This window comes from Symphalangus syndactylus, chromosome 9, assembly GCF_028878055.3.
Source record: "Symphalangus syndactylus isolate Jambi chromosome 9, NHGRI_mSymSyn1-v2.1_pri, whole genome shotgun sequence".
Classification (NCBI taxonomy): Eukaryota; Metazoa; Chordata; class Mammalia; order Primates; family Hylobatidae; genus Symphalangus; species Symphalangus syndactylus.
In genome coordinates this window covers 137,931,953-137,951,153 of record NC_072431.2, presented here as the reverse complement: position 1 = coordinate 137,951,153, position 19,201 = coordinate 137,931,953, and the positions used below count along the sequence as shown (strand labels likewise).

Genomic DNA, 19,201 nt, shown 5'->3' with positions numbered 1-19,201 from the left:
AGTATTTATTTAATAAATATTTATTGAGCTTAGGCTATAGCAGTAAACCAAACAAAATCCGTGCATTTATAGAACCAGCATTCTCAGAGAGAGACAGACAATTGGACAAAAAGTAATAGGTAGTAACATGATACACTTATAGCATTGGGATAGTAGGTGAAAGGAGCTATTTTAGATGGGATATTCCCGGAAGCATCTTTACAAATTGACATTTGAACAGAAACCTGAGGAGGCGTCGCTGAAGAAATGAATGTGGTGAGGCAGTCAGCAATGAGACCATCTGGAAGAAGAGCAGTTCAGAAGAAAAAAGAAAAAAAAAAAGCAGGCCGGGCGCAGTGGCTTACACTTGTAATCCCAGCACTTTGGGAGGCCGAGGCGGGCAGATCACGAGGTCAGGAGATCGAGACCACGGTGAAACCCCATCTCTACTAAAAAATACAAAAAATTAACCGGGTGTGGTGGCGGGTGCCTGTAGTCCCAGCTACTCGGAGAGGCTGAGGCAGGAGAATGGCGTGAACCCGGGAAGACGGAGCTTGCAGTGAGCCGAGATTGTGCCACTGCACTCCAGCCTGGGTGACAGAGCGAGACTCCGTCTCAAAAAAAAAAAAATGCAAGTACAGGACTCAGGCGAGAGTGTGGGATACACAGGAGGCTACCCTTACTGGAGCTCAGTGAGTGAGAGGAAGAGCATACTCTCTGGGGTCTTAGGGACAGCATGGATGTCACATGGGCCTTGGTGGCCACAGGAGGAGCTTTGGATTATAGTCCAAACATAATGAGATCTCACTGGATGTTTTTGAACAGGGGAGTGACATGATGTGATTCATGTTTTAAATAACACCATCTACCCTGTGGAGAATAATGGTAAACTCTTGGTTAAACCTTGGGTGTTTTTGTTTTGTTTTTTGTTTTCTGCTTTAACAAAAAGCATATTTCAGTTTTGCATGCAAAAAAATAAAACATAACTTTAAAAGACCAAAGGTCAACTGTATTAATTATTCATTACTGCGTAACATATTACCCCAAAGCTCAGCACCTGAAATCCATAAGCATTTATTATCTCATGGTTTCTGTGGGTCAGAAATCCAGAAGTGGCTTAGTTGAGTGGCCCTGCCTCAGGATCTCACAAAAGGCTGCAATCAAGGTAGCAGGTATCTCAATGCCCCAGTAGGGGAAGATCTGCTTCTGGGCTCTCTCATGTGGCTTTTGGCCAGCCTCAAATCTTCTCTGGCTGTTGGTTCTTCACAAAATGGGTAGCTTCCTTTCCCCAGAGTAGGAATAGCCAAGAGACAGAAAGAGTGAGAGAGTTCCTAAAACAGAAGCCACAGTCTTTTTATAACCTAATCTCAGAAGTGACATCCCATCACTTCCGCTGTATTCTACTCATTAGGAATCACTAGATCCAGTATACACTCAATGGGAGAAATTACCCAAGAAGATGAATACAAGGTGGCAGGGAACATCGGGGGCCTTGTTGGAGGATGCTAACACAACAGTCATTTCCTCCAAGCTGTCTCATTTACAGAAGCAGAAACAATCCAAGTATAAACCTGGTCTCTACCACTTGCCTTCAGGCCTTCACAGGATGGTTGTGAGGATGCCTCTGAAAGGAGTTTGAAAATGGTACAGCACAGGGGAGGACAGGGGCTTACTTTGCTTTTCTCATTGGCCCATTCTCTTAATATCCAGTCCAGACCTGGTCTGTGTTCTTTTTCATCTCTTGTATCAATGATTTGTTTTCATACATGGGTTACAATTATTTTTTACTGAAATAAAAACCTTCTAGTTTGAACAAAAATATACAACAGGGAGGAAGAACACAGAGTGCCAACTCCTCCAGGTTCAGGAAGAACTTTCTAACTGCTTACCTTCTAGTAACAGCAGTTCGGACAGCCCGATCCCAAAAGACCCACACATTCAGCAGATGCGAGGCCAACAGAATGTGTATGTGAGGGGAAGGCCAATGATGAGCAGGATGTTCTATCTATTTGCATTTGACAGTTGTCTTATCTCATTCCAGAGTTCTCCAAATTTGATTATAAACCCATTGAAGGTAGAGACCTCATTAGTGTCTAAACTCTGTCCTCAAGCTCCAACATTAAAGAATTCCCTGGGAAAAATCTTCCTCTCTTGAAAACACCTCAGTTTTTTAAAACAGCAGCGACAAAAACAACCTTAAATTAAAACTTGCTTAAAGTGTATCATGGCACTCCACAAAGAACATTCCTCAGAACACAGCTTCCACTTTAAGATACAAAGATCTGACTCTGGGCAATTCTCTAAATCTTCATGACTTTTTCACCCCCAAGTGCCTTCTCATTCATCCTCGGTCTTCTCTTCAAGTACTAATACTTACCTCCTATACCCACTTTTTATCTGATTTCCCTGAGACAGAAATTCAATTCATACTCTTCATACTACTTTAGTTAAGTATTTGCACAGACACAATTTCTCCCTCCATCTAATTACAGTCTGGAAGGTTTTTTCCACCAGCTAGAGGAATTCTTCGGCAGCGGCAGGTGGCCACAGGGAGTGTGGAAGAAAGGAAGCTCCTGAAATCACAGTAGATCAACTTGCTTGAGCCAAAAATTAAGCAAGAGTCGGTCTCTTTAGGGTGAATGAATTAGGAGGGAGGTGTCAGAATGGACTGCCTATTATCTGAGTTGCTTATGAATACATTAGCATTAATTAATACATACATGAATATGTTTTACATTAATTTGTGTTGTTGAAATATATGTGGGCCGACCATCTGCCTAAGGGCATGCAGGAAGCGTTCCCAGAATTCTCTCAGTAGCCATGAACTAAACAGTTCACCCTTATGTTCTCTGTCCATGTTTGGACAAGGGATGTTTCAGCCACTCAAACAATTAGGTAAAGACTTGTTTACAGGGAAAAAGGGTAAGACAGGAAAATGATGGTGTCAGCAGCTGTTCTATTTAAATAAAACATGAATGATGTATGCTAAATGTTTGGTGCCTACTCTATGCCAAGTATTTTACAACTATGACCTTATTTAAAGAAGCTGAAAAGAGAAGCAGCTACAGTTTACTGATTGATTTATGCAGTCTCAGGTACTTGACACACATGATTTCATTCGGTTTTCCACAAAAACCCCAAAGTAGGTAGATTAGACCAATTCTACTGATGGGAAAGGCGAGGTCCAGAGAACATAGTAAGTCCAAAGTCATAGAGCCAGGCTGTGTCTTCAGATACATTTCACTCCAGAGGCTCTGCTTTTGGAGATGGCATATCAGCTTTTTGTTTTTGTTTGTTTGTTTGAGACGGAGTCTCGCTCTGTCGCCCAGGCTGGAGTGCAGTGGCACGATCTCGGCTCACTGCAAGCTCCGCCTCCCGGGTTCACGCCATTCTCCTGCCTCAGCCTCCCGAGTAGCTGGGACTACAGGCGCCAGCCACCACGCCCAGCTAATTTTTTGTATTTTTAGTAGAGACGGGGTTTCACCGTGTTAGCCAGGATGGTCCTGATCTCCTGACCTCGTGGTCCACCTGCCTCGGCCTCCCAAAGTGCTGGGATCACAGATGTGAGCAACCGCGCCAAGCCGGCAATATCAGCTTTCACACAAAGAGACCCTGAGGTCAAAAAGGCCAAGTCCTCAGAAGTCCTTGTTCAAAAGTGAGAGAGGAAAGCAAAAGTAGGCAGAGACTTGGGAGAAGAAAGGAAAGAAGACAAAGAGAAGAGGCTCTTGGAAAGGATGAAAAGTTAGAAAATGAAGAATAAAAAGAGAAAGAAAATGAGCTTCAGGAAAGGAAAAGGGAAAAGAAATGACTACAATGTAGGGCAGAAATTAACTGCTTTTTAAGAGAGAAACAATCACAATTAAGAACGTGCCTTAAGAGTTCTATTGCTGAACAACAGAAAATTCATTTGCTTTTATCTTGTAGCCCTCCAAATAAGTAATGACTATACAAGAGAAAAGGAAAAACTACTGTTTGTTAAGCGTCTTATTTGTTAAGTGTTTTCTATGAGGGCTTTGGCTAGCCCACGGGTTTGGGGAAAATTGGAAAAAAGAAATCCTCTCGTTTGAGGCAGCTCCACAAGAATTGTGCTTATTCCCTCCTCTGGAGAACAGCCGGAAGAAATGTGCAAGATGGCTGGTCTGCTGTGTGCTAGGACCTTGATGTATTATCACATTACTGTAACACAACAATTATCCCCATATTGCAGACTAGAAATCTTAGGAACCTGAGGTACAAAGGAATTAAATCTCACACCCTACCACACACACATGCACACACACACACACACACACACCCCCCAACATCTCAAAAGTCTAAAATAGTATTAATTGCAAGTAATTTAAACCCAATAAACAATAAAGGTAATTTATTAGCTGACTTAACTAAAAATCCCAGAAATAGGGTGAGCTTCAGGTTAGGATTGATCAGGAAACGAACTGATTTTCCTACAATCTCAATCATAAGTCCTCCCTGTGCACCACCTTCATCCTCACACCCTCACACCTCAGCCGTTGCAAAAGGTACAGCTACACACTACACAGTTCAAGGCATCTTTTCTAGCAGTTCTCACAGAGTAAAAAGAAAGCCCGTTTTCTAGGATTTCCTAGCAAACGTCTCCTCTCTTCTCATTGTCCCAAACTGGATTACATGTTTATCCTTAAACTAGTAATTATGCCCAGAGGGTAGGATTATGCTGGTAACATAAGCCTGATCACCTTCCCAATCTCTAGAACTGAGTAAAGCATTAGTTTTCCCAAAAGGTACAATTGCTAAGGAATTGTGGATACCAAAATGAAAACGAAAGTTAATTACCAAAAGAAGGAATGAATATTTGGGTGGGCCCCAATACGTCCATCACAGCAAGTGTGATAGATTTTATGCTATCACTTAATTATTTTTCATTCCTTCCCTACCTTCATGAGGGGGGTATATTTCCTGACCCCCCGTTAAACCTGGGCTTAAGCATGTGATTTACTCTTCCCAGGTCTAGGCTTCCAGCTTGTTCATGTGACTTGCATTGGCCAATGGACTATCAGCAGATATGATATAAGCACTGTTAGATTTACCCTCGTGCACTTCTGCCATCTCCATAAGAACACAGCCAGGTAGCCCACTTGCCCAAGAGAATGAGAGACACATAGAGCAGACGTGGACCTAATCTGCAGCTTGGAGGCAAGCCCAGGTAGACCAAACCTGGGTCAGCCAACCTTCACCTGACCTGCAGACTTATGGATGAGATTGAATAATTGTGTGAAGCTGCTGAATCTCACAGTGTTTTGCCGTGTAGCATTATTCTGGCAAGAGTTGACTGAGAGAGCAGCTAAGTCAACTCTAGGTGTGTGTTATTTTTTCACAATGCAGTGCAGAGCATTGCTCTGTACGTGTTTTCTCTTCTCCTTGGCTGCAATCTAGCCTGGGTCTCAGCTGAAAATAAAGCCTGTGGCTTTATTCTCCATTCTCAGTCTTACAGAAACATCTGATCCTGTCGGCAGCAGCTTTCGAAGGTCCTTCAATAGGGCTTGCTGTCACACCACGTGAGCTGGTCAGTCCCATCCGGCAAAACCACACAGCCATCGTTTCCAAACCCTGCCAAGCGAAAGCTTGCAACACTGAAATGGCTGCACCTCAAACCGTCATGTGATTTCTGTATCATAGGAATTTTAGAAACAGATGGTGAGCACAGACGACAGTGACGGTTGTACTACGCGTATGGGACAAAGGGGAATGAGCGAGCAAGGGGGCGAGAATCAAGCAAATTCTGGAGGAGCACTGGAGGAAAAGAGGACTGCTGAGAGCTTGCCTTCTGCCAGAAAATACAACCACAGGTTGCAAGAAGTTGGGGGACAAAAAAAATGCCTGACAGGCAGTTGGGGGAGCAGGGTGGGGAAGAAGCAAAAAGAGGTATTTTGTTTCTAAAACAAGGAGGACTATATGATTAAACATTTTTTTTAAGTTACACCAGAAAAATAGGGAGCCAAATTAATCAATTCACCTAAGCTTGACCTTTTGGCAAATGATTTTGTTGCTTGAGGAAATGTGCAGTGTCAGAAGAGTTGAAGATTGAGAGCATGCCTGGTAACCGGTTTTAGAAAAATGACCCCAGATACCCCACACCCACTGCCACCAGTGCCCTGCTCCCCAGATGCCCCCTTCCATTTCTAGGGGGATGGCGATTTCTGTGGACGTCTCAGATGGCTGCTCTCCTAATTCTATCATGAAATGTATTTCCCCTGGAGCTGGCATTTATCGCTGAATTCTGGCACGGCTCCTGAAATGTTGCATCTGCACCGCTAAACTGAGGTTACTTGTAGTTCATTAATATGCAAAAGGGGCCATGAAATCATTCCTGTTTCTGACAGGAGTTCGTACATGCCTTTCTGGAATGCTTCGTTTCTGAAGTGGTCTGGCACTGAGACTTTCCTTGTCTTCTTTTAATCAGCTCCATCTTGTCACTACATAAAGAGTTAAAAAAGAAAAAAATTGCTTTCTGAAATCTCAAGGAAGATGTGGCGCATCTTTCTTTCTCTTTTCTTTCCTTTCTCCTCTTTTTTGTCATCCCCCACCCCCTTCCATGAACACATCAAAGTAAGAAGTGACATGCAGTGCCCTGGAGCTCTTAGCAACATGCTTTTAGGTTTGGAAAATTTCATTTGCTACCTTATGATGATTACATGAGGAAAGATGAAATGCTTGCTTTGAGCTTTATTTGAGAAAGAGATGTAATAAATGTTGTGGCTTCCCACTGAATGGGACAAATCCATTTTAGTCATGTGAGGATATTAAAAATTACATATGTGTGTGCACAGACATAGCCCGTGTGACTTAGTTGGCATTTGTGGTCCCTGATACTGAAAAAGGAGACCTTGGGTGGCTTCTTTCAGAAAATGCTGAATAAAGTTTTTCATTTTATCTGGCTCTGAAAGCATTTGATTCCAAATGAAAATGAATTCCCGCCCTGTCTGAGCTACAGCAATCCCCTTTAAACCAGTCCCCCACCCCCACCAACATACAGACACACACACACACACACACTCATTCATGCACGTAAACACACACACATACACACAAAGAAATGTAGAATTCACAGCAACTGACACAGCTTTCAGAGTCCCCATAGCTGAAACCCACAAGTGTGCCTGGCTGTTGAGGAATTAATTCAATATCCCCTTTCCAGCAAGTTTATTTTTCGAAACACTGGAGAAAGGCAGAAGACATTGGTGTTTTGTTCCATCTATCCTGATTTTTTTGTGTTCGTGTGTTTGTGTTTTTGCCTGAGGAACTTCTCTCTTAGCTGGGGGCTGAATGGAAAATGATAGGCTCACCTTGCTCAGGAAACACACCCAGCAAAGTAGAGAAATCGCCTCACGGTTTCAGCCCTACGCTCCAAGTAGGAAAGGATGCTGGAAAGGAAATACAGTATTCACTGGGTAAACCATTTTCCTGCACACAGAAACAGGCAATCTCAGGCTCTATTCAAAGCTCTCACATCACATATGCCACTCTTTGTTCAGCCCACAGCTGGACCACACAGGTTGTGAGATGCAGAATTTGCCTAAGCTTTGCTTGTCAGCTCTGGCAGCCCATCCACTATAGAAAGTCAATCATCAACCACCCTCAGGGTCAGTTCCTCAGCCACTTGTGATCACGCTGATCATTCACATTTGGAGTAGAACTATGAAATTTTTGCTTTGGCTGCAGGAAGAGGAGAGATCCTGATCCTTTTTCATGAATAACCTAAACTCCAGCTATTCAATGATGAGTAATCTCTGTTTACTCTCCCTCCTAAGGCAAAAAGAAATCGCTTTGATGGAATGCTTACTATGTGCTCTCAGATAGATTTCCTGCCCTTCTCCCACTCAGCTCTATATCTAAAGGGAGATGACAGCTTGTAAATATATTTAAATATTTAAAGTTTAAAAGTTTTCTCATTTAAGCCTCACATTCCCTCTGGGGCAGGTACTATTACAATTCCTACTTTATAGGAGAGGAAACCAAAACTCCTTGAGTCTATAGAATTTCCCCACGGGTGCACATGGATGGAGGAGCTGAGATTCAAATCCCCAGGATTTCGCTTTACAGCCCATGCTGTCAACCACCATGCTAGACCGCCTCCTGTTGGTGAGAGGTCTTGGGGTCCCAGGGTCCTGTGTTCCCCTCCTAATCACAAAGTATTGCAATTTCTGCTTATAAGTTCATTTCCTCCATAGATTGTGAGCCCCTGGAGTAATTTTAAGCATTAGTTCTCCAGAGTCTTCCCCCTTAAAAGTGTTAGATAAATGTTTGTTGAGTGAATTAAAAAACTAACTAATGAGGCACAGAATGTCAGCACATTTAAGGGAGGGCAAGTAAAGAATAAAATTCAGAGGAGAAAAAATTAAGTCTCTGGTTGAAAAAAAGGAGATGGAAAGATGCAGGAAGTTAGGCTCGAATAAGGAAAATGGAGGAGATTTGGTGCCAGTAGGACTCTTTCGGGATGCATTATGCAGCCATTTTGGGGAAGGTCCCTGAGAAGGGGTGGGCAGGGAGAGTGTGCACACCAAGGTGAGATGTTGTTGCAATTTCTGACTGAGTCAGAAGGGCCACGGTTTACTACTCACTAGCTGCCTAATTTGGGGCAAGTTCTTGACCCTCTTTGGGCTTCAGGCTCTTAGTTTGCATGGTGACAAAACTGGATTAGAGGTCCTTGTAGCAGTGTAGAGAAGCAGAGGAATATAATTATGTTATAAACTGGCTGCATGCATCTTATAAATACAGCATATGAATAACTTATTATTGTCAATAATAAAAATAACACATCAAACAAGTGCTTTTTATGAACCAAGCATGGTGTGTGTGTGTGTGTGTGTGTGTGTGCATGCACGCGTGTGCATCCCTGCCCAAGAAGATATTATAGTCCTCATTTTAATGAAGGCAGAGATTGAGAGTCAAAGAAATTACAAAATATGCTCGTGCTCATGTAGCTAGTAAGTGGCCAGGCTGGGATTTTAATTTAGGACAGTCTGTCTCTGAAGTCCACACTTAGGCACATAAAGAGCCCAGTGCCATGCCATTCCTCAGCAAATGTCCCTCAGAGGAACCTGCTGTCATTTGGACTCAAAAAACCCTGGTGACTGCCCAACTCCCATGTTCAATCCTGCTCTGTCCAGTGTGACAGTCCCTGGAGAAAGGCTCCTCAGAGGTCCCTTCGGACCATTAGAAAACCCATAGCAGTACTACTATAGTGCCGCGTCCACAGCCGCCGCAATGCCTGCTGGTGTCAGACCAGCAGCAGACTGCCTCAGGATGAGTAAACTGTTCCCCAGAAACCAACCTTTCCTGCTCCTCTCCCTTGTTTGTACACATTGAAGCAAAATCCCCTTGTTAGTACACATTGAAGCAAAATCCCCTTGTTAATTCAAGAGGAAGCAAAATGTGACTTCAGTGTCTCTAAGGCTGTCATTTGCCCATTCATTCAGTACTTAGTTGCAAAAATTCTTTCTGGATGCTATGAAATCTTTTTCCTACAGTGTCTCTAGCTACTCCCTCCCATACTTAAAATTTGCTTCCAAACATTGTATCAAAGATATCAATAGAAAATCAGTATGGAACGTAGGAGCTTTTAAATAAGTCATCCTCTGGCTGCAATCATTGTATTCTAAATATCTTTAAATAAACTCTTTAAAGACTACCAATATATCCATAGTCTTTTAAATATAATTAAGTCATATATACATGAATATATAAATGTCATATGTGTGCATGTGTTTACTTGTATGCAAGGTAAATGTCAATATCTATATATAGGGAAGTATCTTAAGCACACACAAAGGAAAAGCTTATCTTGTTTGTCGCTGTTGTTGTTGTTGTTTTGAGACAAAGTCTCACTCTGTCACCCAGGCTGGAGTAGGTGACATCATAGCTCCCTGCAGCCTCCAACTCCTCAGCTCAGGTGATCATCCCACCTCAGCCTCTCAAGTAGGTGGGACTACAGGCACATGCCACCACGCTTAGCTATTTTTAAAACATTTTTTGTATAGATGTTGCCCAGGCTGGTCTTGAACTCTTGGGCTCAAGCACTCCTCTAGCCACAGCCTCCCAAAGTGCTGGAATTGCAGACATGAGCCACTGTGCCAGCCTATCTTGTTTTTCGAGGAGTGGAACCTGGGCCAATAACTTGCTCATTTGTTCTCAGATAATTCCACTGCCACCCTAGTCCTGCTCTGCCATGTTTTTAAAGATAAGAACTTGTAAATATTTGTAAATATTTTAAAAATATTTATTTGTGCCACCCTATGATATATTTGTTGGGCCTGGAACAAAAGTTAGGAGCATGGTCTTTCAGTATAAGGTTTTTTAAAGGAGCTTAACCACACTTTCTAAAGTATTCACAGCCAACCCTGGTGAATGGACAATTGGAGTAAAGGTGACTTAAGGTACTGGACAAGTTTGAAAAAGGTGACTAATTTCAAGAACAGAATACAGTCTGTATTATGCAGAGTCCAGTCAGGGAAATAGAACCTATTCCAGGTCATTCAATAGAGGGAAGTGAATATGATGAACTATTAAAGGCATAGAAAGAACTGAAGTAGCAAATGGTGCAGCAACTGGAGATCAGACACTGAAAGAAGCCACTCTTATTCTCAGGGCTGGATGGACAAAGAGAGGAGCCCACAAGAGGGGGCTGCTCACAGGCAGCTGGGTCCAACAAGGAGGATGGCCTGATAGCTGCTGAAAGATGGAGGGATGACAGCCACAGCCAGAGATGCTACGAGACACACAGAGAGAAAGGAGGAATACTCTGGCTTCTTCCTTCCTCACATCCTTCAATCTCCTGCCAGAACCTACCATTGAAGAAACCTAAAAAAAATCAAGGAAGCTTGGGAAACGTATTTTTGCAAGGGTCAGTGCTCTGCAACACAGGGCAGGGCTGGCAAGTTGAGGGATGTGGCCAAGAACAAGTGAAAAATGACTGGACTTGATTTTATCACTGAAAAACTAGTTAAAACCTTTCTTAATAATTTGCGCATGTATGTTTATTGCGACACTATTCACAATAGCAAAGACTTGGAACCAACTCAAATGTCCATCAATGATAGACTGGGTTAAGAAAATGTGGCACATATACACCATGGAATACTATGCAGCCATAAAAAAGGATGAATTCATATCCTTTGTAGGGACATGGATGAAGCTGGAAACCATCACTCTCAGCAAACTATCGAAAGGACAAAAAACCAAACACCGCATGTTCTCACCCATAGGCGGGAATTGAACAATGAGAACACTTGGACACAGGAAGGGGAACATCACACACCAGGGCCTGTTGTGGGGTGGAGGGAGGGGGGAGGGATAGCATTAGGAGATATACCTGATGTAAATGACGAGTTAATGGGTGCAGCACACCAACATGGCACATGTATACATATGTAACACACCTGCACCTTGTGCATATGTACCCTAGAACTTAAAGTATAATAAAAAAAAACCTTTCTCAATAATTGAGATGGACATCTAGATGTAGATACTACTGTACATATTGCATAAGCATACAGACTCTATATATAGGTTGCTTGTCCATGTGACTTGCTTTGCCCAATGAAATATGAGTGGAATTGATGTATGCTTTGTATGAACAGAAGCTATGAGCCGCACACAGCTCTACCATGATCTCTTTCCCTCTGCCACAAGATCTGTGGCATTCCAGATTAGATAACATGACCATGTAATTTATTATCCAACCTGGGACACACATTCATTACACTTTTTTGACAAATCCAGAATTGAACCCATTGTTTTAAATATAGAAGTGCTTCATCTGAATAGATGTCTGGAGTTTGAAGGAAAAGATTGTGCATATTATTTGAAAATATAGCTAACATACTGTTTAAAAATAAATTCATCTTCTGTTTCCCAGCTTTTCAGATGCCTGATAGTCATAGGTAAATAGAAGAAGAACACTCAACAATGTATTGAATGAAAATGGTTAAGGCCTCAAAACAGAGCCCCCAGGTTTGCACAATTAATCCCAGCTTTGAGATGAGTAAATTCTAATGGCACTTGTGGATACCCAGAAGTGATCTTAAAAAAAAAAAAAAAAAAAAAAACTGGCCATCTCACTCCCTTGCTTAGAAATCTCCCCTGGCTTCCTGCTATATCCAAGCATCCAAGCTTCCCAGAAGATAAAAAAACAGACTCCTTTACTTGGCATAAAATCTAACCCCCATTTACTGTCCAGCTCTATTTCTGCACAATGCACCATATATCCCAGAAAACTAACTTCTCACTGTTATTAGTAAGTTGTTTTGCATAGATTCATGCCTTTCACATGCCCTTCCCTGCAGACCAAGACTTTCCTCTCTACCTCTACTCACTCCTCTAGCCTCCTCTTGGCAAAATCTTACTCATTTTTCAAGTCCTGGCTCAAAGCCCCCTCTTCTGTGAAGCCCTCTTAAGCGGCTGCTCCCCGTGCTGCTGACCATAGCCCCTACCACCCTTCCTTGTAATTCTCCTGTTCACCCATCTCTTCCATTTGACCAAAGCTCCCCTATAACTGCATCTGCTTTATCTTTGCATGCCAAGCATCTGTTAGGGAGTCCAGTACATTATAGGTCCTCTCTAAATACCTGTTGAATAAATGAATGAAGAGTTTCTCTATTAACCTTCACATACTTCTCAGAAATTATGAGATTCCCTGAAATCTATTAAGAATTCCACCTGCCCCAGTGTGAAATTCTAGATATTTACCTATGCCAATTACAGATATGATACTTTGTAATACTGTGTATGGTTAAGTTTGGCCTGTTTCATGTAGGGTATTTAGAATAATTTAAGTTTAGAGCCAGAAAGAATCAGCGATCAGCCAACTTCCTTAGATACAGATGAGGTATGTTGGGCAGAAAGAGATTCAGTTAGAAGAGTGTGCTGCTAGAAGCCCCAAAACTAACCCAATATTCTTTTTCTTCTACTATATTCGATTCTGGTTAGGGAGAAGTTGGATTATGTAAACATTCATAAGAGGAAATATAAAGAGAAAATAAAGCATATGGAAAATAATTATGCTTGACAATAATCAAATAAATAAAAAGTAAGCTTCACTTTTAAACCTGCTAATTTTTAAAAAATAATTATATGGTTCAGGGCTGCAGTGAAATTGGATTCTTATATACTTCTAATGGCATTGGAAATTGGTATCACCTTCTTGGAAATGTATAAGAAATTTCAGAACAAGAGTCATAATATTCATTCTGCTTTGACTCTATATTTAAAGTACTAGAGATTTATTCTATCAAATATTAAAGCAGTGCTAAAAATTGTTTGTAAAAAAATATTTATTGCTGCCCTACCTAGTGAGAACAATCTCAATATCTAACAAGATGGGGTGGCATATTAAAGCAATGAAATGTTTTGCAGTCATTAAACATTATAATTATGCAGGAAATGTGGAAAATATGTAATACAAATTGGATATAATAGAAGTCAAGATAGTATGTGCATTATGATAGCTACTCTGTAGACTTTTTTTTTTATTATACTTTAGGTTTTAGGGTACATGTGCACAATGTGCAGGTTTGTTACATATGTATCCATGTGCCACGTTGATTTCCTGCACCCATTAACTCGTAATCCAGCATTAGGTATATCTCCTAATGCTGTCCCTCCCCCCTCCCCCAACCCCACAACAGTCCCCAGAGTGTGATGTTCCCCTTCCTGTGTCCGTGAGTTCTCATTGTTCAATTCCCACCTATGAGTGAGAACATGCGGTGTTTGGTTTTTTGTCCTTGCGATAGTTTACTGAGAATGATGGTTTCCAGTTTCATCCATGTCCCTACAAAGGATATGAACTCATCCTTTTTTATGGCTGCATAGTATTCCATGGTGTATATGTGCCACATTTTCTTAATCCAGTCTATCGTTGGACATTTGGGTTGGTTCCAACTCTTTGCTATTGTGAATAGTGCCGCAATAACCATATGTGTGCATGTGTCTTTATAGCAGCATGATTTATAGTCCTTTGGGTATATACCCAGTAATGGGATGACTGGGTCAAATGGTATTTCTAGTTCTAGATCCCTGAGGAATCGCCACACTGACTTCCACAATGGTTGAACTAGTTTACAGTTCCACCAACAGTGTAAAAGTGTTCCTATTTCTCCACATCCTCTCCAGCTCCTGTTGTTTCCTGACTTGTTAATGATGGCCATTCTAACTGGTGTGAGATGGTATCTCACTGTGGTTTTGATTTGCATTTCTCTGATGGCCAGTGATGATGAGCATTTCTTCATGTGTTTTTTGGCTGCATAAATGTCTTCTTGTGAGAAGTGTCTGTTCATGTCCTTCACCCACTTTTTGATGGGGTTGTTTGTTTTTTTCTTGTGAATATGTTTGAGTTCATTGTAGATTCTGGATATTAGCCCTTTGTCAGATGAGTAGGTTGCAAAAATTTTCTCCCATTCTGTAGGTTGCCTGTTCACTCTGATGGTAGTTTCTTTTGCTGTGCAGAAGCTCTTTAGTTTAATGAGATCCCATTTGTCAATTTTGGCTTTTGTTGCCATTGCTTTTGGTGTTTTAGACATGAAGTCCTTGCCCACGCCTATGTCCTGAATGGTATTGCCTAGGTTTTCTTGTAGGATTTTAATGGTTTTAGGTCTAACATGTAAGTCTTTAATCCATCTTGAATTAATTTTTGTATAAGGTGTAAGGAAGGGATCCAGTTTCAGCTTTCTACATATGGCTAGCCAGTTTTCCCAGCACCATTTATTAAATAGGGAATCCTTTCCCCATTTCTTGTTTTTGTCAGGTTTGTCAAAGATCAGATAGTTGTAGATATGCGGCATCATTTCTGAGGGCTCTGTTCTGTTCCATTGATCTATGTCTCTGTTGTGGTACCAGTACCATGCGTTTTGGTTACTGTAGCCTTGTAGTATAGTTTGAAGTCAGGTAGGGTGATGCCTCCAGCTTTGTTCTTTTGGCTTAGGATTGACTTGGCGACGCGGGCTCTTTTTTGGTTCCCTATGAACTTTAAAGTAGTTTTTTCCAATTCTGTGAAGAAAGTCATTGGTAGCTTGATGGGGATGGCATTGAATCTATAAATTACCTTGGGCAGTATGGCCATTTTCACGGTATTGATTCTTCCTACCCATGAGCATGGAATGTTCTTCCATTTGTTTGTATCCTCTTTTATTTCATTGAGCAGTGGTTTGTAGTTCTCCTTGAAGAGGTCCTTTACATCCCTTGTAAGTTGGATTCCCAGGTATTTTATTCTCTTTGAAGTAATTGTGAACGGGAGTTCACTCATGATTTGGCTCTCTGTTTGTCTGTTATTGGTGTACAGGAATGCTTGTGATTTTTGTACATTGATTTTGTATCCTGAGACTTTGCTGAAGTTGCTAATCAGCTTAAGGAGATTTTGGGCTGAGACAATGGGGTTTTCTACATATACAATCATGTCATCTGCAAACAGGGACAATTTGACTTCCTCTTTTCCTAATTGAATACCCTTTATTTCCTTCTCCTGCCTGATTGCTCTGGCCAGAACTTCCAACACTATGTTGTTTTTTTTGAGACGGAGTCTCGCTCTGTCACTCAGGCTGGAGTGCAGTGGCACGATCTCGGCTCACTGCAAACTCTGTCTCCCGGGTTCAAGCAATTCTCCTGCCTCAGCCTCCCGAGTAGCTGGGATTACAGGTGCCCACCACCATGCCTGGCTAATTTTTGTGTTTTTAGTAGAGACAGGGTTTCACCATCTTGGCCAGGCTGGTCTTGAACTCCTGACCTCGTGATCCACCCACCTCAGCCTCCCAAAGTGCTGGGATTACAGGCATGAGCCACCGCGCCCAGCAAAAAGACATTCTTACAGAAAAGCATTGGAAGGCAATTTTTTAAACAGTTGCAGTAGGGTTAGGATTATGGTTTTCTATTCTTATCAACATTTTTTAATGTTGCTGTGACATATTTTCTCTAATAAGAAGCAGGTAGAAAGTAAATTCATTCAGCAGTGGGAATTGAAAGGGTATGAAGAGACACTATAAAACAGGTGAGCCATATGTGTTTTTGCCCCAAGCATGCATTACCCTGCAATGGTGGGAACAGAGTGAAGTCAAGAATTGTTGTCTTCTGTGGGAAGTCTGTTTAATTTCCAGGAAATAGTGGATAAGCAGAACTTACTGAAGAAATCTCACTCAATTTTGCTAAAGAGGGAGCATATGATTTGATTTTATGCTACCTTAATATTTAAGCAAGAGCACTGCTCTTCTTAGATTTCTGCCACCTATCATCAAGTCAACTATTTATTAGGAGACTACCAAGTGCCAGGCACTGATCTTTAGAAACTTGAATCCTCACAACAATTGGGCAATATACTACTATACTACTTTTTATATTTCCAAGGGCAGATCCTAGAACACTAGGCCTGCTTTCAAAATATCTTTCACTTCCTCTCTCCGGTCCGTGCCTCCAAGGTGACACAGAAAAGAAGGAACAACGGTCGTGCCAAAAAGGGCCGCGGCCACGTGCAGCCTATTCGCTGCACTAACTGTGCCCGATGCGCACCCAAGGACAAGGCCATTAAGAAATTCGTCATTCGAAACATAGTGGAGGCCGCAGCAGTCAGGGACATTTCTGAAGCGAGCGTCTTCGATGCCTATGTGCTTCCCAAGCTGTATGTGAAGCTACATTACTGTGTGAGTTGTGCAATTCACAGCAAAGTAGTCAGGAATGGATCTCGTGAAGCCCGCAAGGACCGAACACCCCCACGCTGATTTAGACCTGCGGGTGCTGCCCCACGTCACCCACCAAAGCTCATGTAAGGAGCTGAGTTCTTAAAGACTGGAGACAGACTATTCTCTGGATAAAAATAAAATGGAAATTGTACTTAAATACATATATATATATACTTTCAGTTGAGTTAAACCATAGGCCAAACTGATACATTGACAAATGATTTTTCCTATTACCTGAAGTAAGGGGAAAAGGAGCTCAAATCACTTGTCTGCCTGCCACGTGCAACCACTCTATTAGGCCTCTTACATATGTTTTCATTAAACCATAGCATGAGGTGAGTATATAGCATAACCCCTATTTTGTCTCAAAACTCAAATAGCAAGGTCACAGATAGCTAAGTTATTCCTAGGCTAGACTCGAAAGCTTAGGAGTAGTTGGGACTTTCCTAACATTTGGACTTCCTTGTAGTTATTCTCGAAGGAGGAGCGATTGGCATTTTGGACAGAGCACTTCTTTGTGCAGGACTGTCTGACAGATTGCAAGATGTCCCGTATCCCTGGCCCTGGTTATAAAAGGCATGGAGCATCACTCCACTGTATTGTGACAACCAAAAATGCTCCTCCACTTCCAAATGTTCTCTGGGGTGGGAGGATTCCACCTTCATTAGAGAAACATTAAGAGATTTTAAAAAAATTCATATTCATTCCACCGATAAGTGTTTATCAAGTCCCTCCTCCATGCCAGGCAATTTGCTGGCATGAGAGATGTTTAGTGGAGAAGACTGACATTTAAAGTGGTGTCATAAAATACAGCAAACTCTACAACAAACCAACATGCTGTGAGCACAGAGAAGAAAATGCCTCTGTCTAGAGCATCCAGGCCGAGCTTGGTGACCTGTCACCGTGAAGTACTCCAGGAGAGTGCCAGATTTGCTGTTCAAAGACCTCCATTTGTGTGATCAATCAAAATCTTAATTATTATCTCACTTCAGGCTTCTAGCTTTTTCTCACTAAGAATTAATTTCTTTGTATGAAAGATGGAAACAGTAATACTATCATCTGTCCTACCTACCTAGCAGAGTTGATTCAGGGGAAAGCATTAGGGTGTGCTATGCACGTTTAGTAATGCTTTAGCAGGGATTCGAGAGCCTAATTTGTGTTCTCTGCTGGGAATCAGGCATGTCTGGAAATGTCCAATGACTTGGCAGGGTAGGCAGCCTACTGGCATCTATTTTTAAGAAGTTGGTTTCCCTGGATTCTCATCTGAGCCCTGTGGAGAGAGGGGTTGTTTGCAGAGGCTGAGGAGGCTGTTGTCATAAGGGGCCCTGTGAGACGCAGGGGCTCAAGCTATGCTCTCTGGTACCCAGATAACAAACTAAAGCCCAGAGCTGGGGGCTGGGCAGGGTGGGGATAAGGCAGAAAACCTCTCCATCTCTGCTGTAAACACAGCATGCCTGTAGTGCCAAAAGGACTGCTGAGGACTCCAGAGGCCACAGCACCGCTTTAGGCCCCAGGGCCGATACTATGTCCCTCACTAGCAGCAGCCACGTGAGGAGATGCCCACCTTTCAATGGCTTTGTGGGCAGGAAACATCAACCAGGACAGCCTGGAGTGAAAAAGGCAACTGATTGTTAAACATAGGTGAGATAACATTCGTGTTATCTTGTTATCTGTATGCTGGGTGAAGGTATTAACACTGAAATGTGATTTATTGCTGTTAATGTGACCACATTTATTCTCACAGGCTAGGAAAACTTAGGTTACTGTTATTTACTACAGTAAGAATGTATGTCACTCTGGAACTAGGAGAGACAATGGCTGTCCAGCGGCCTGATCCTAGCACACACATCACCCACTCCCCACCAGGCCAGAGATTAGCCCTGACAGGGAGGCACTGATGTGGCAGCCCAGCGCCATGGAAACCTGAATTTGGGATGCCTGCCTCTCAGTGGACAGGGTACAGGAGACAGCAGTCTCCCCCAAACAAGCTCATTCTTCGTAAATGCAAAATGAACTATGGCGTGTTTATTGAAAGGAGTGAGGCCTGAAAATTAGTGCTTGACTCTTAATTTCTGAAGCTTTCATGAATGCAGTGACTTCTGGACAGCCCAAGATGCTCATATGGGGTGGGGGTGAAATCTCACCCTCTGGGGCCTCCACAGGTGTTATAAGAGCTAATACATGGTCAGTAAGCTTCCAGGCTAAGTAGGTGACTGAAGAAATGCTTCTCCCTCATGGAAATGTGTTTTTCCCACCGGAGCAGTCTGTATTTTCCCAAGATAGCAACAACAGCATGTCCCATCTCACAGGCCCTTCTTACAGCGTGACCTCAGCATTATTTCCATGGAAGGATGGGACCAGTACTCTCTCCTGTTGAGTCAGGGCAAACCTTCAGGACTGCTTTAAATATTAACACAAAGTGCAGTAGAAATGGCCTCATCTCTCGGGTCTCTAGAAGTCTCCCTCTCTCCATCCCTTCCAGCTCCCCACCCCTAGTCCCAGAGACATGTCTGAAAATGCTGCCA

The 19,201-nt window shown here is 42.4% G+C and overlaps 1 pseudogene; it reads left to right on the top strand.

The window, feature by feature from the left end:
* Positions 1–5,688: 5,688 nt before the first annotated feature.
* LOC129490789 (small ribosomal subunit protein eS26-like) lies at positions 5,689–16,833 on the top strand (annotated as a pseudogene).
* Positions 16,834–19,201: the final 2,368 nt, after the last annotated feature.